At 41.1% G+C, this 14,051-nt stretch overlaps 1 pseudogene; it reads right to left on the minus strand.

The window, feature by feature from the left end:
- The window catches only part of LOC135210672 (myotubularin-related protein 9-like), a 33,325-nt pseudogene that overhangs the window by 14,688 nt on the left and 4,586 nt on the right, over positions 1–14,051 (minus strand).

Genomic DNA, 14,051 nt, shown 5'->3' on the forward strand with positions numbered 1-14,051 from the left:
CAAAATTCAAAGATATTTCATTATTATGTACGTACTGTATTATAGTACATGGTTTCTAAAGACAAATGCATTAGTATACCTTAATGTGAGAGAGATGGTGCTAATAACTCCCCAGATTTTATGATAATCCTTAAAAATATAACTGTTGAGAGAAGCTACTTCCCAAGTAAACTTTCTAATGTGGTAAAGTCGACCCCCAGGATTCGCAAGGGATAGGGACAACTATCTCCTGCAAATAGCTGAAATCCGCGAAAACTTAAAGTACCCATCTAAAACCACTGATAACTGCCTATTTCCCACTAAAAATGCTTATAACTGCCTATCTTAATAGTTTTATCAGAGAAAATTTATTTAGTCACCAAAATAATATGAAAAAACAGTAATTAGTGAATACATATTCTCTGAAAAATTCAGCGAAAACAAAATTTTAATTTTGTGAATAATGTGGATATGCATGTCAGAAAAATCTGTGAATCAGTGAAGTAGTGAATCCTGAACCACAAATAGGTGAGGTCCACTGTATTGATAAAAAAGTATTTTTTATATTACTGTAGCATCTACATACATATAGAACTTATCATTAAGAATAAAAAAAGTGATTCTGGGTCACAGATTTGAATACCTGCAACAGGGTAGCTCAACTTAACTGAAAAGAGCAACTAATCATTCAATATGTAACTAATCTACAATGAATAATACATGTAATATTTCTGCAAAGATTACCACACAACTGATGGTACCAATAACATGTCACTACAAAACTAAATACTTTCTTAATTCAATGGTCATCATTTGTAAACAGCATATAAAATCACTTGAAACTTCTGCCTACATAAAACAATTCTTTATTATAATCACACTTCCCTATCCCTCCTACAGTAATAACACCTCAAGAAGAGAAGGTCATTTACCTTTCTAGAGAATACAAGTCATTTACCAATTTAGTATATGTTTCAGATATAACAAAGTTTTGATTTTAAGAAAGTCAGGCTGCCAAGCCATGTACTGGGGGTAAATTCAGTCATTCATTTGCTCAAGACACTGAATAATGGGAGTTGAGTGGTTGAACAGCAAGGTAAATAGATTAAAAAACTGAAGATGAAGCACAGAGATCTAAAGGTGGAACAGGGAAAAACCCCACAATTACACTAAGAAGCAATATAGTTACAAAGGCTGGATGTATCTGGGTGCCAAAACGGATGCTAGATATACCCTTTAGTACACCTACAGTACATGATGTGCACTAATGACACTAAACTTCTACTTTAACCAAAGATAACTAAAAAGCCTCCCTTAATAACAAGCTTATTCCAAATATAAGCTATGAGGCAGCACAGAAGTAAAAGATGTGCAAAGCATTTAAAACCAATACTAACCTACTATGTGTGGTTAAAACTGTCAAATATTTTTGGCAACCAAAATTACCCAATGACCTTAACCTTACCTTTGCTGACTGTGCCAAATTCTGTGTTCGGGTATCAATAATATATCCCCTCTTTTCACGGGCAAGGACACCATTCAACAAACGTTCATCTTCTTTGCATCGCTTACCATTTGCTGTTATCAGGGGTTGGCCACTTCGCATAAGTACTGCCTATAAGAAAAATTCACTTACATCATTTAAGCTAAATACTATCCAGAAGGAAATGCACTTACATCATTTAAGTTAAAAATACTATCCACCATCACAATGCAGTTCGACAAATCTTTAAAAATTTCATACCAAACTGCACATGCAAATAAGCAAAGAGAAAATTGACAATAAAAAAAAAATTTGGGAAAGCACGCAATATGAGATTTTAATCAATATATCATCAGATATATAAACAATGACCTATTGTTTGAAGAATTCTCAACTACATTACATATTCCAAATTAGCAAAAAGATTCATGCAAAAAGATTCATCTTTACCATTCCCTCATGTCGATATGCTAAAACAGGAAATCGTCCGGATTGCCGAAATTAGCTATTGCTATCAAGTCCGAGTCTTCAACACTCTTGGGTACTACCACAGCACTTGGGTAAGATGAACAAACCTGAAGGAGTCATTAAATAATAACAACATTAGTAAAATACTTAAGTTTGTATCGTCAACTAATGTCAATTATGTACAGTAAAACACTATACAGTAATGATGTGGAATTTTTTATAGTGGAATTTTTTATAGTGCAACACAGATGCCAAATAATTATGAGTACAGATGCAAAAGGATACAAAGCATCAAACAACTCAACTTACTTTATAATCTTTATTAACATAAGATATTCGCCAATCATCCCCAGGTTGGATTAATCGGGAAAATTCCGATTCCGTTGTAAATGCTGTCCACCCATCTTCAAGGACAGTGTACATGGCACGATAAAAGAAGGGATATTTCAGAAGAGGACCTCTGTGAAAAATAAATATAACTTTAATCACAGTAGTAATCAGGAATATCTAATTAATCAGTGAGAAAGTAACCTATTTTCCACACAAAATATAAAAATGAGTAAATTGTTTGTTTGTTTGTTTGTATAGTGTTTTAACGTTGCATGGGACCAGTGTTTATTCAGCAACAGGACCAACGGCTTTACATGACTTCCGAACCACGTCGAAAGTGAACTTTTATCACCAGAAATACACTTCTCACTACCTCAATGGAATGGGCGAGAATCGAACCCGTGACGACCGAGGTGGAAGCAAACACCATACCAACCACGCCACTGAGGCGCTTAAAAATGAGTAAACAATCTTTACTGTATTCAAATGTGTTATTAGTTCTCAAGATTTACATCTTACCTTTAAGAAACTTCTAAAAATTGTCAGCAAATGTAGCAAAAAAGTTGTACTTCCTTTACTAGAATTCTGTTCTCTAGTGAGGATATCTGTTTCTGCCAGAGATTTATCTCTTTTAGAGTGGTTTGAGGTGGTAAGTTTCTGTTTGATAACATTAGCAGTTATAACTTTGACCATTTACGAATGGTCTCGTTTGTCAATTTTCTAAGTTGTATTTTAACATCTTTCACATTCACAACTGATCCCTGATACTCTTTTCCTGTTGTAAGAATAACAAGATTTTGCTTTACAGGCAGCACCGATATGCAGTAAAGGGGCCTTACTGACAAAACTTCTAAGTTCAGAGTCCCTTATTCCTCACATGTTGGACTGTGGAAACAGTCTCCCAGAGGTTGCTGTGCAAATGGAACTTCAAAAGCTCAAGTGAATTATGCAACACAATTCTACCTTAAAACAATCCCCCTTGTATTTTAATAATTTACCTACATTTTTATATATTTAATTATTAAGTAATTTTTCTTTTTCTAAAAACTTATCTCTTTCTGTATTTCATTTTGTCACTTATTTCAAATGAATACCTTATTCTTTGGAAGCTGGAATTTCAAGTCAATGGCCCCTGTGAACTTATTTCTTACGAATAGAATTTATGTCTGAATAATAATAATGAAAAAAATAATATAAAAATATTTTACCACTGTTTTGCTGTTCTTCAGTTCCTTTATTATTAATTAGTTTAACAGGACCACTCAGTCACACTTTTGGAGGATTTGTTCTTAAAAGAGAAGTAAAAAAGGGCAGAATTGAGTTTTCTGTGCAGCATATATTCCTGTATGAAACTCTAGATGTGCTGCAGTATGAAACTCTCAGCCCTGACCAGGCAATGCTCATTTGCTCCATATATGCAGTTATGTGAAGATGCATCGGCAACTGACACCTCTAGCGATGCCAGACGTACGATCCATGGCTAAACTTAACCTTAGATAAAATGATATTGTTATGATACAATAAAGTTTCATACATACTTACCTGGCAGATATATACATAGCTATCGACTCCGTCGTCCCCGACAGAAATTCGAATTTCGCGGCACACGCTACAGGTAGGTCAGGTGATCTACCGGCCTGCCGCTGGGTGGCAGGAACTAGGACCATTCCCGTTTTCTAATCAGATTCTCTCTTCCACCTGTCTCCTGCGGGGAGGCTGGGTGGGTCTTCAATCGTATATATCTGCCAGGTAAGTATGTATGAAACTTTATTGTATCATAACAATATCATTTTCATACATTCAACTTACCTGTCAGATATATACATAGCTGATTGACACCCTTTGGTGGAGGGCAAGAGACAGCTAACTCCTGACTAGACAGGTAAACAACATATGTTGTAGGTATTTATAGACCTTGGTTCCTCTGTGTTTCTAGACGAAGGGTCGACTTCCTAGCTATTGCATAGGAGTCTGCTTCGTCTCAAGAGCCTTAGCAAGATAGTGATCTGTGGCCAAGAGTTCTTGTGGGTCTACCGATGGGGTCTTATCCACTTACTCGGTCGAGCCTAATTGGCATTTGTCAATGGGTGCTAATCCGCTTATATGACAATATGCCTATGCCTATTGGCATAACTAAGGAGCGCAACACCGATCCCGATCACCTGTTCCTAACATGAGGGTTCGCACTAGAATTGAAAAAGAGTTATCCCACAAACTCCTTTCAAACCTCAAAAAAAAAATCACTAAGTTAAAATAAATTCAACTCATTATTAAAGGATCAGTGTCGGCTCCTTATCCCAGCAACGTATCCGCTGATACATATAAACCAAGAGAGAAGGATCTCTCGTAGGTTAACTTGAAGTCCTTCGTGTAATGAGCAGTCAACACATAGTTGCATCTCTCATATGTTAAAGCTAATATGTCTTCCTGACATATTGTTACGAAAAGAACAAGAATTTGCAAAAGCTCGCACTTCATGAGCTTTTAAATTCTCAGCTGTTTGAAGGTATCATCAAGTCACTTATGAAGTGCTTTAGAGATCACCATTGTTTCAAAGAAGACTAGGACTTTCTTTGAACTGGATCTCATCTGGATGAAGCCTAGCGCCTGGCTTGCGCCTGGCTGGCGCCTCGCGCCTGGCTGGCGCTTTGCGCCTGGCTGACACCTCGCGCCTGCTTGGCGCCTCGCCCTGGCTGGCGCCGCCTTGCGCCTGGCTGGCGCATCCTGTTTGCCTGGCGCCTCGCGCCTGGCTGGTGCCTTGCGCCTGTTTGGAGCCTCGCGCCTGGCGCGTGGCTGACTTCTCCCCACTTGCTGGAGCTTCGAGCTTGTTAAGAGTCTCGAGGAAAACTGGCGATGTCCACATCGGACACTTTTTCCCGATTTGTTCGCCTCTAGCGCACTGCGCCAGGTTGGAGGCCCGCTCTTCTCCTTATCAGACAATGACAGTGTTCATATTGACTGTCTTTCTCTGGCGTCTTCACGCCTGTTTTGGCATTTGGCGCCTGACTGGCGCTACATTGTCCGAAAGTCCTGAAGATCCACCATCGTTTATCAGGAGACTGGAGAAGGGTGGAAGAAATTCGAAATTCTTTACTTTGAGCTTTTGGCCTTTCCGGCAACGGGAGGTGATTTTAGTCAGCTACATCCAGTAGACGATAGGAAATCTAAAGTCCGAGAGACAAGTCTTCCTCCGAGGAGGATCCTTATTGAATACTTCCGTTGCTAACGAGTTCTCCTCCTACATGTTGATGAGTTTTCTCGTTGCAGAAGCTTCCCTATCCTTGCCCGAAGGAAGGGAAGGAGCCTGGAAGTTTAAAGGGATTCTGAGCTGAAATTGGTAGGACTCCTGATTTCTAGCTCTTGAATGTATCTCTCTGAACCTTTTGGGAAGTAGTTTGAGCCCTCATCGCGTTCCAAAGACTCTGTCAGTAAACGTTTAAACCTTGTCTTCTGTAGATGACAACGTCAATACATTACCCGGACAACGAAACCTCTATCTGAAAGCGTTGATCCAGGAATAAAAGGCTTTAGTTCTTTTGCCAAACATACTATGCTGGCCAGAACCCATTGCTGAGTCTTCATAGAATTTGATTCCAGATTCTAAAGCCCAAAATTTCACTTGTCCTTTGATCGTTTAGGACCAAGAGAAAACATTTGATTAGGAGCAGTTCCATCTTGTCGGAACACAGAATCTGAGGCCCAAATTAGGATCCCATTCTAAGTATAAGATCTCTTACTCTTATCGTATAGAGGTATTGTATAAGATCCCCGAAGATCTTAATTCTCTACTATCTCTAATATCTTTGTCGAGACGAGTATATCTTTTACGTGTTCATTGATAGCATAAAATACCAAGGTGATCTTCCCCCTGAAAGGGAAGAAAACCATTATGTGGTTCACAGAGGTATCTGAAGAGGACAGTTTCCCCTTTCCATCTAGCACGCTCTGCAGCAACTCTATGTCTTTAACATATTTGAAGGAATTATCAAGCTTCCCTTGAAAAATCCTCTCATTCATATTTACTTTCTGGTCAGTCTGCACGCAGACAGACTCAGAGTGGATAGATTTTTTCAGGTCCAATATTTATAATAGATTCCGATAAAATCTCTACTCTCTTAGAAAAACCTTCCGACACATGCTGAGAGAAGAACGTGACCTCTGTGAATCCAACCTTTTTATTGCCAAAATGATGCATTCATCTTCTTTTGACGTCCATTTATTTAATATCTGTTAAGAATATATATAACTAGGGGAAAAAAGACTAAAGTTTATTCCCCTATTTAAATTAAAGAATGGCGTATCTTGCTACCTCTCTTGTTTTCGAGGAAAAAGGAAGCAATCTTATAAGAAAGCTCGTTCATCTTTCTACCTTGCGAAGAGATCTGTGAATACTTTCCGCAGGTTCTGACAACTCTTTCCAATAAATGTTAAACATACGTTAACAGTTATTATCGTCGATCAAGAAGGTTCTCACGGACGTGCAAAATCCCGCATCGAACCTGGTAAGGATCGTTACGTTCCGGGTGTCTGTTTCAAATAAGTTAAATCGTGCTCTGCCGAATTAAAATCCTTTATAATACCGTCACATTGTGGTAAACAGCATTCATCTAGGAACTTGTAAGGATAGTAGGAATTCTGTAATTAACCACGGTGTGTGCATAAGGCTTAACCGTAACCGTTATCTTAAGGTGAATTTTCTACTACATTCTTTTCTCGCCGAGGCAGAGAGAGATCCTTAGCAAAACGAATACGATGTTATTCATGTTTGCCTAAAAATCCCCTCAATTCGTGGTTAAGTCCCTGATTGTAGGGGGAATATACGGTGAAGCATTCGATCCCTTAGGAGAGAGAGATGTAACCAACCGTTCACGACCGAGAACCGGATGGTACTGGATTGGCCTTACAATTACAGCCGTCTCGTTCACTGCCTGGCTGCATTCATTCTGAGTTGCCAGTTACTCCCTTCAATGAATGGATATAATAAAATTATTCTCGAGCCTAAGAAAGCTCTCAATAATGCAAATTTAAGCCAAACAACCTTTGTTAAATACCGAAGCTGAGTAGGTATTGTCGTAACAAACCTTTTAAGCGAAGTCCTTACTAAGAAAATCCTGTAAGGATATAGATAATTCCGTAGCGAACCAGAAAGGCAACTATGGTATGCGTATATGACTTGTCACTCAGTAGTCGTATACACTAAGTCTTCACGACATTCTTCCTCTCCGACATGCAGAGAAAGAATGGAAATCTTACTCTCTTCGTTCTTTTCGTCAATAAACCCGAATGAGTATTAGGTCGAAAGAGATTGCAAATGACAACCGAGGATCGAAGAGAATCTCTCTAGCTTTTATTATCTTGGGAGATAAGTCCGTATTTTTACGCCTTTCTTATCTGGAAGAGCCTCTAATCAATGAATGAGAGCTCGTACGAATCTTGTTCAACTTCCAAACGATTGCCCCTCTTTCTGTAAATGGTTGGTGGTTGCATTATTTTTAGAAGGAGGATGATTTTAATATCCTCTTACTAATACTGAACTAATTCTCACAATTCTGCTCTATCTTCCATTCCTCAAGTTGGGAGAAAGATTGAGCAACCGGAGAGAGCGCTTCCTTTTGAAAGGTGAAGGTGCTTTTAGCAGTACCGACTCTAACCTGACAAGGGCTACGGCAGCCTGTGCTACATCTTGAGTCCCTGCAAGGAAAAAGCCGAACTTGCTCTTGCCTTTATTGCATTAAGACTATCCTGACAAGGGCGACGGCCGCCTGTGCGACAACTCCCGTCCCTATCAGGAGAAAGCCTCGAATGTCTTTCACCTTTCGCATGGAGGACTCTTGGCGGTTGTCAGGCTCTTCTTGTAGGAGAAAGTGCCTGGCGCTAAAGCAGGAGTATCTTGCCTAGAATACTCCTGGCGCTGGGAGGAGTATCGCGATCGGAATACTCCTCGTGCTCGGAATACTCCTGGCGCCTGGCAGGAGTATCGCGTTCCGAATACTCCTGGCGCCTGGGAGGAGTATCGTGCTCGAAATACTCCTGGCGCCTGGCAGAAGTATCGCTTTCCTAGGAGGAGTATCGTGATCGGAATACTCCTGGCGCCTGGTAGGAGTATCACGTTCCGAATATCCTGGCGCCTGACTGTAGAAGTATCACGTTCGAATATCCTCCTGGCGCTGTGAGGAGTATCGTGCTCGGAATACTCCTGACGCCGGCAGAGATCGCCTCCTAGGAGGAGTATCGTGATCGGATTACTCCTGGAGCCTGGAGGAGAATCACGTTCTGAATATCCTGGCTGGGAAAGGAGTATCGTGCTCGGAATACTCCTGGTGCCTGGCAGGAGTATCGCGTTCCAAATACTCCTGGCGCCTGGGAGGAGTATCGTGATCGGAACACTCCTGGCACCTAGGAGGAGTATCGTGATCAGAATACTCCTGGATCCTAGCAGACGTATTGCGCCTGGAAAGTTTTTCTTGTGCGGAAGGTTCCGCGCGCCTGGAAAGTTCGGGTCGGAATGTTCCGCTTATCCGGAAAAAGATTCCGCTTGGAAAATTCCGAGCGTCTGAAAGGCGATCCTCGCCTGGAAAGTTCTTTACGTCTGGAAGCTTCCGCTTGTGCGGAAGGTTCCGAGTTATAGTCAAATTCCGCTTATGTGAAAATTCTGCACATTTGGAAAATATTCCTTCTTGGAAAATTCCAAGAGCCTGGAAGGCGATTCGAATCTGGAATCTTCCGCCTTCTGGAAGGTTCCGTGTGCGGAAGGTTCCGATCTCTTGTACACTTGTTTTTGCTTAGAATTCGACAATACTTCCATTTTCGTCCATAGCCCTCCCTTTCTTCTGAATGAGAAGGACTTCCATTTCCGATGAAGATCCTGGTTCATAGTGTTTTAGGCGCTTTGCGCCTCTATTCAGGCTCTTCAGGTGCTTTGCGCCTCGTTTCAGGCGCTTTGCGCCTTGTTTCAGACGCTTTAGGCGCATTGAGCCTTGTTACCGGAGCTTCATGCCCGAGGAGCTAGAAGCTTAAAAGTTATATATATATGTGTAATCACTAAACAAGATCCATATAATTCATTCGATCAACAAATATTCTTTAATATCTAATTCGTTATTCTCAGAATAGATATATTTTCGTATACACGTACCGATGAGGAATTTATTGAAATAACTATTTCAAACCCTCATGGGATAGAGGCCCCCCCCCGTCCAGCTGTACGGGGGACGAACCCAGATAGGGCAATGCCTCTACCACAACTGTTATCGAATGATGTCTCCTTTCTCCGTCTCTTCTGAGGTTCCGATAGCCAGACGAGATTATCTTGCATCTTCATTTAATCTACGCCGTTGAATGTTTCTTCTCCTTATTCGTCAGACGATAATAATAAGGGGAACACATTGAATTAGGATGCCTTTCCAATGGCTATCCCTGGCAGTCTGGACGTCCTACAGAACCTGCCGAGGGGACGCCTGATCGGTGGGGATTCACCGTAACCTCCGTAAGGCTTTCGACATTCCTTCTCCTCTGGGCCTGTGAGCTTGGAAGAGGTCTAGACCTGGGAGCGAGACAAGAGCCGATCAGACGCACCCTCTATTGCAATGGGGAACACTATAATCACTTCTTACCTTATAATAGCTCGTATCTTGAGCTACATTCCTTTATCTTCAAATTGCAAATGAATTTGTAGTTTCTGTGAAGTAAGAAGGTGATGAGGAAACTACACTACTAGTACTGTTAATATTCTAACTGCTCGTCAGAACGAGAGCTATTAAAGCTTCTAAAGAAAGCATATCTAGTTCTATGTTTTTCTGACTTCCTCAAATAGGAAGTTACCTTATTTTCCTCAATCAAATTCTAACATTTATTACACTTTATCAATGAATAAATATTTATATTTCCCTTTCTTGCAAACTATGTAACTGTCTACCGAAAACTTCGGTAGTTACACATCCTCTATTCTTCGAAAACTTCGAAGTTAATTCATAAAAAGTTATTAAAAAGTTATTAAAAGCGTATGCCGAACCACCGATCCAGTACTTCCCTGTAAAAGTCGGCCCAGAAGATCGATGGCGATGAAACACGAAAATCAAATCAGGAGGGAAAGTAAACATATGTTTACATTCCCAGCGACAGAGAGAATCTGATTAGAAAACGGGAATGGTTCCTAGTCCTGCCACCCAGCGGCAGGCCGGTAGATCACCTGACCTACCTGTAGCGTGTGCCGCGAAATTCGAATTTCTGTTGGGGACGACGGAGTCGATAGCTATGTATATATCTGACAGGTAAGTTGAATGTATGAAAATAAAAACTACTGAGGCTAGAGGGCTGCAATTTGGTATGTTTGTTGATTGAAGGGTCGATGATCAACATCATAACTTGCAGCCCTCTAACCCTTGTAGTTTTAAAGATCTGAGGGAGGACAGAAAAATGACAAATTTTCAAAGACAATTTGTATTTTTCATAGCTACAAACCTGAGGTCTTAACAATAGGATAGGATAATTTCTAGCACCTAGCTGGATCCGGTAAAAAAGTAGATGAAAGCAAGGACTCTTGTGGTATCTGGCAACAGATGCGTAGATCGGGTGAAGAGTGGTCAAACGCCGAACATCTACGCCAGTCTTTCCCAACTCATGACTTAACAAAAAGAGAGGCGGCTAGAGGCAGGCAGTTTAACGTTAAGACCTCAGGTTTGTAGCTATGAAAAAGACAAATTGTCTTAGAAAATTTGTTATTTGCTCATACGCGAACAAACCCTCGGTCTTACAATAGGATAGACTCATACTTGGAGGGAGGTATAAGACATCCTAGACTGGCTGGGGGGCCTACCCGCCAGTCCAGCTCTCAAAAGAAATAGTTCTTAGAGAGGGACTGAGGCCCGTTGAGAAGCTAGATACACTAAAATCTAACCACTAAGAACCTGAGTGACATACATGATACAGGCAGTCCCCGGGTTACGACGGGGGTTCCATTCTTGAGACGCATCGTAAGCCGAAAATCGTTGTAAGCCGGAACATCGTAAAAAATCCTAAGAAAACCTTACTTTTAATGCTTTGGGTGCATTGAAAACTATGTAAACTGCATTCTTATTGCATTTTTCATCCAAAAAACCTTCAAATATTGATTACGTATTTTGCATTTTTGGCGTCATATTTCATCTGCCAGATCAGCGTTGTAGGCGTCGTAACCCTGGAAATAATGTCTGATGAATATAATTGAGAAGCACCTTAACCTCGGAACGTCGTAAGCCGAACCCGTCGTAACCCGGGGACTGCCTGTATAGGGAACCAAAGAAAAGCTGTGACTGTCCAAAAAACAAACCAGGGCACTAGGGTTTGTAGTACCCCCGACTCCTCCTTGTCCAGGAGCGAAGCCTATGCTACTAAATAGTGGGTAAGATATTGAATACTGCACGACCACACTACCAGTATGAATACCTCACTCACCTGTATCAGACCAGCCCAGCAAATGAAGTGTCAATTCCTTAAACCGCCCGAAGGAAGAAGGAAAGGTACAAGAGAAAGAAGGAGGCCAGCCAACTCACTAATTCTCTCATCCACACAATCATTTTAGGTAAGATACAAAGGTGCCCCGTTAAGGGCAACTATGAGTTATACAACCTGTTGGGCAGCCACCAAAGGACCCAGGGAAAATGTGTCCATAGATCTGTGGGCAACATCCTCAAGATAGAAAGAGGTGAACGTGGACTGGCGTAACCAAGTACCAGCGCTCAGCACTCTATGTACAGCCAAGTTCTTTTTGAAAGCCAGAGAGGGACCAATACCCCTAACGTCATGTGCTCTAGCCTGCACAGACGTGGTGATGGAATTATCAAGAGTCAAGTATGCCGGTCTGATGACTTCCTGTATCCAAAAAGAGATAGTATTCTTAGACACCTCTTTCTTTGTACGGCCTGTACTGACAAAAAGCCTGTTGCAGCCTGGTCTAAGGTGCCGAGTCCTTTTAAGATAGTAACACCAGGGCCCGGACAGGGCACAACAAAAGCTCTTGAGCATCACCACCCACAAAGTCAGTCAGTGAAGGAATGGAGAATGAAGCGAACCTGTCATCATGCACCGAGGGATTTTGGGTCTTGGCCACGAACTCCAGAACAAATTCGAAGGACACTGACTTCCAACCCCTGGTGTGCTTCAGCAACCCCCCCAAGGACGGGGTACCCCCTAGCCCAAGCGTCTTCCAAATCACCGCCATTTTGGACGCCTCCAACTCTGGAAGAGAAGAGAATGATGAAAATAACCTCACCCTTCTCGGGAACCAAAAAAACTCCAGAAGAAGAGGGGGCTACATTACAAATAATACCCTGGCGACCTCCCGATACTTCCATCGACGAATCAATGGAAGAAAAGGAAGGAGAAGCAGGGGCAACGCTACTATGGGGGTTGACTACTGCGGAAGACGAAACATCGGGAATAGGAGTAAAGCCCTCCCAAGAAGGAAGAGTGGAGACTCTCCGACGTTCCCTCTTACCATAAAACTTCCTCCACTGCTCCAAAGGCCATGCCCGGCATTCCGTACAAGGATTCGTAATTGTACAAAAATTGGAACGACGCCTACTGCAAGTGATGTGAGGGTCCGTCGCTGACAAAGCCAAGAAACGAGAACACGGGAATCCAGGAATTCCGGGGCACCAACGCTGACGTCGAGAAGGAGCAGAAGAAGCCATAATATCAGATAAAAACACACACAAACACACTAAAGGAACGAAACGGGCAAAAACCGGGAAAAAGGCCAAGAAAGGAAAAAACCCAACTCTCGTCCCAAGGCGGTAAAGAAAGACTGGCGTAGATGTTCGGCGTTTGACCACTCTTCACCCGATCTATGCATGCGTTGCCAGATACCACAAGATTCCTTGCTTTCATCTATTTTTTTTACTGGATCCAGCTAGGCGCTAGAAATTATCCTATCCTATTGTTAAGACCGAGGGTTTGTTCGCGTATGAACAAAGTACAGATGGACAGACAAAACCATCTCAGTAATTTTCTTTTACAGAAAACTAAAAAGAAAACTTGAGCAAGGTAAAGCTAAAGGAGTTGGACACCTAAGTTGGAAGAAACCAATGGGATCAGAGGCTAAAAATGTAAGGCAAAGCGGTTAGAAAGTTACAGACTGGAAACATTTTAACAGTTGTACGTAATAATGGATACCACAGAGATATATATACATATAGTGTGTGAAAAGGTAGTCTTTCTAAAAGAAATTAAAACAAAATCTATATAAGATAGATCATCATAAAAAAACTTATAAGGTTTCTAAGAACAAAATATACAGGAAAAATATAAATTTTCATAATAAAATTTATTATTTGGATACATACCTACTGTTAAATTTAGCTAAATCGGCAGGGAGATATAGCTAAATTTAACAGTAGGTAAGATTCATCTCAAATAATTTACCATAGGAGATGGATGGGTCTTAGTCAGTCTGAAGTAGTATTCATTCACAATGCAAGGAAATAAACACTGTTCTAGGAAATATATCCACAAACCAGATCCTCAAGGTTCAGTGGCTTTTTTGACTAAAGACATTACGCATACTATAATTAACCCAATTTTCCATCATTTTGTAATGCCAGATAATCCAAAATAAAAGAGCAAAATACTTCATAAATATGTGCCAAAACTATACACCTCAGAGATATTTATTACCTCATATGACAAATGATGGCTTCACAACATCTATAAGACACTCACCCACACGTATTAAATCTTCTATTGTGTCTGCAACTTTAGCAAACTGATCAGCGCCTATAACATCCAGCTGCAATATACGCAAGTCTTTGCACTT

Source organism: Macrobrachium nipponense, chromosome 4 (assembly GCF_015104395.2).
Source record: "Macrobrachium nipponense isolate FS-2020 chromosome 4, ASM1510439v2, whole genome shotgun sequence".
NCBI classification, from domain to species: Eukaryota; Metazoa; Arthropoda; class Malacostraca; order Decapoda; family Palaemonidae; genus Macrobrachium; species Macrobrachium nipponense.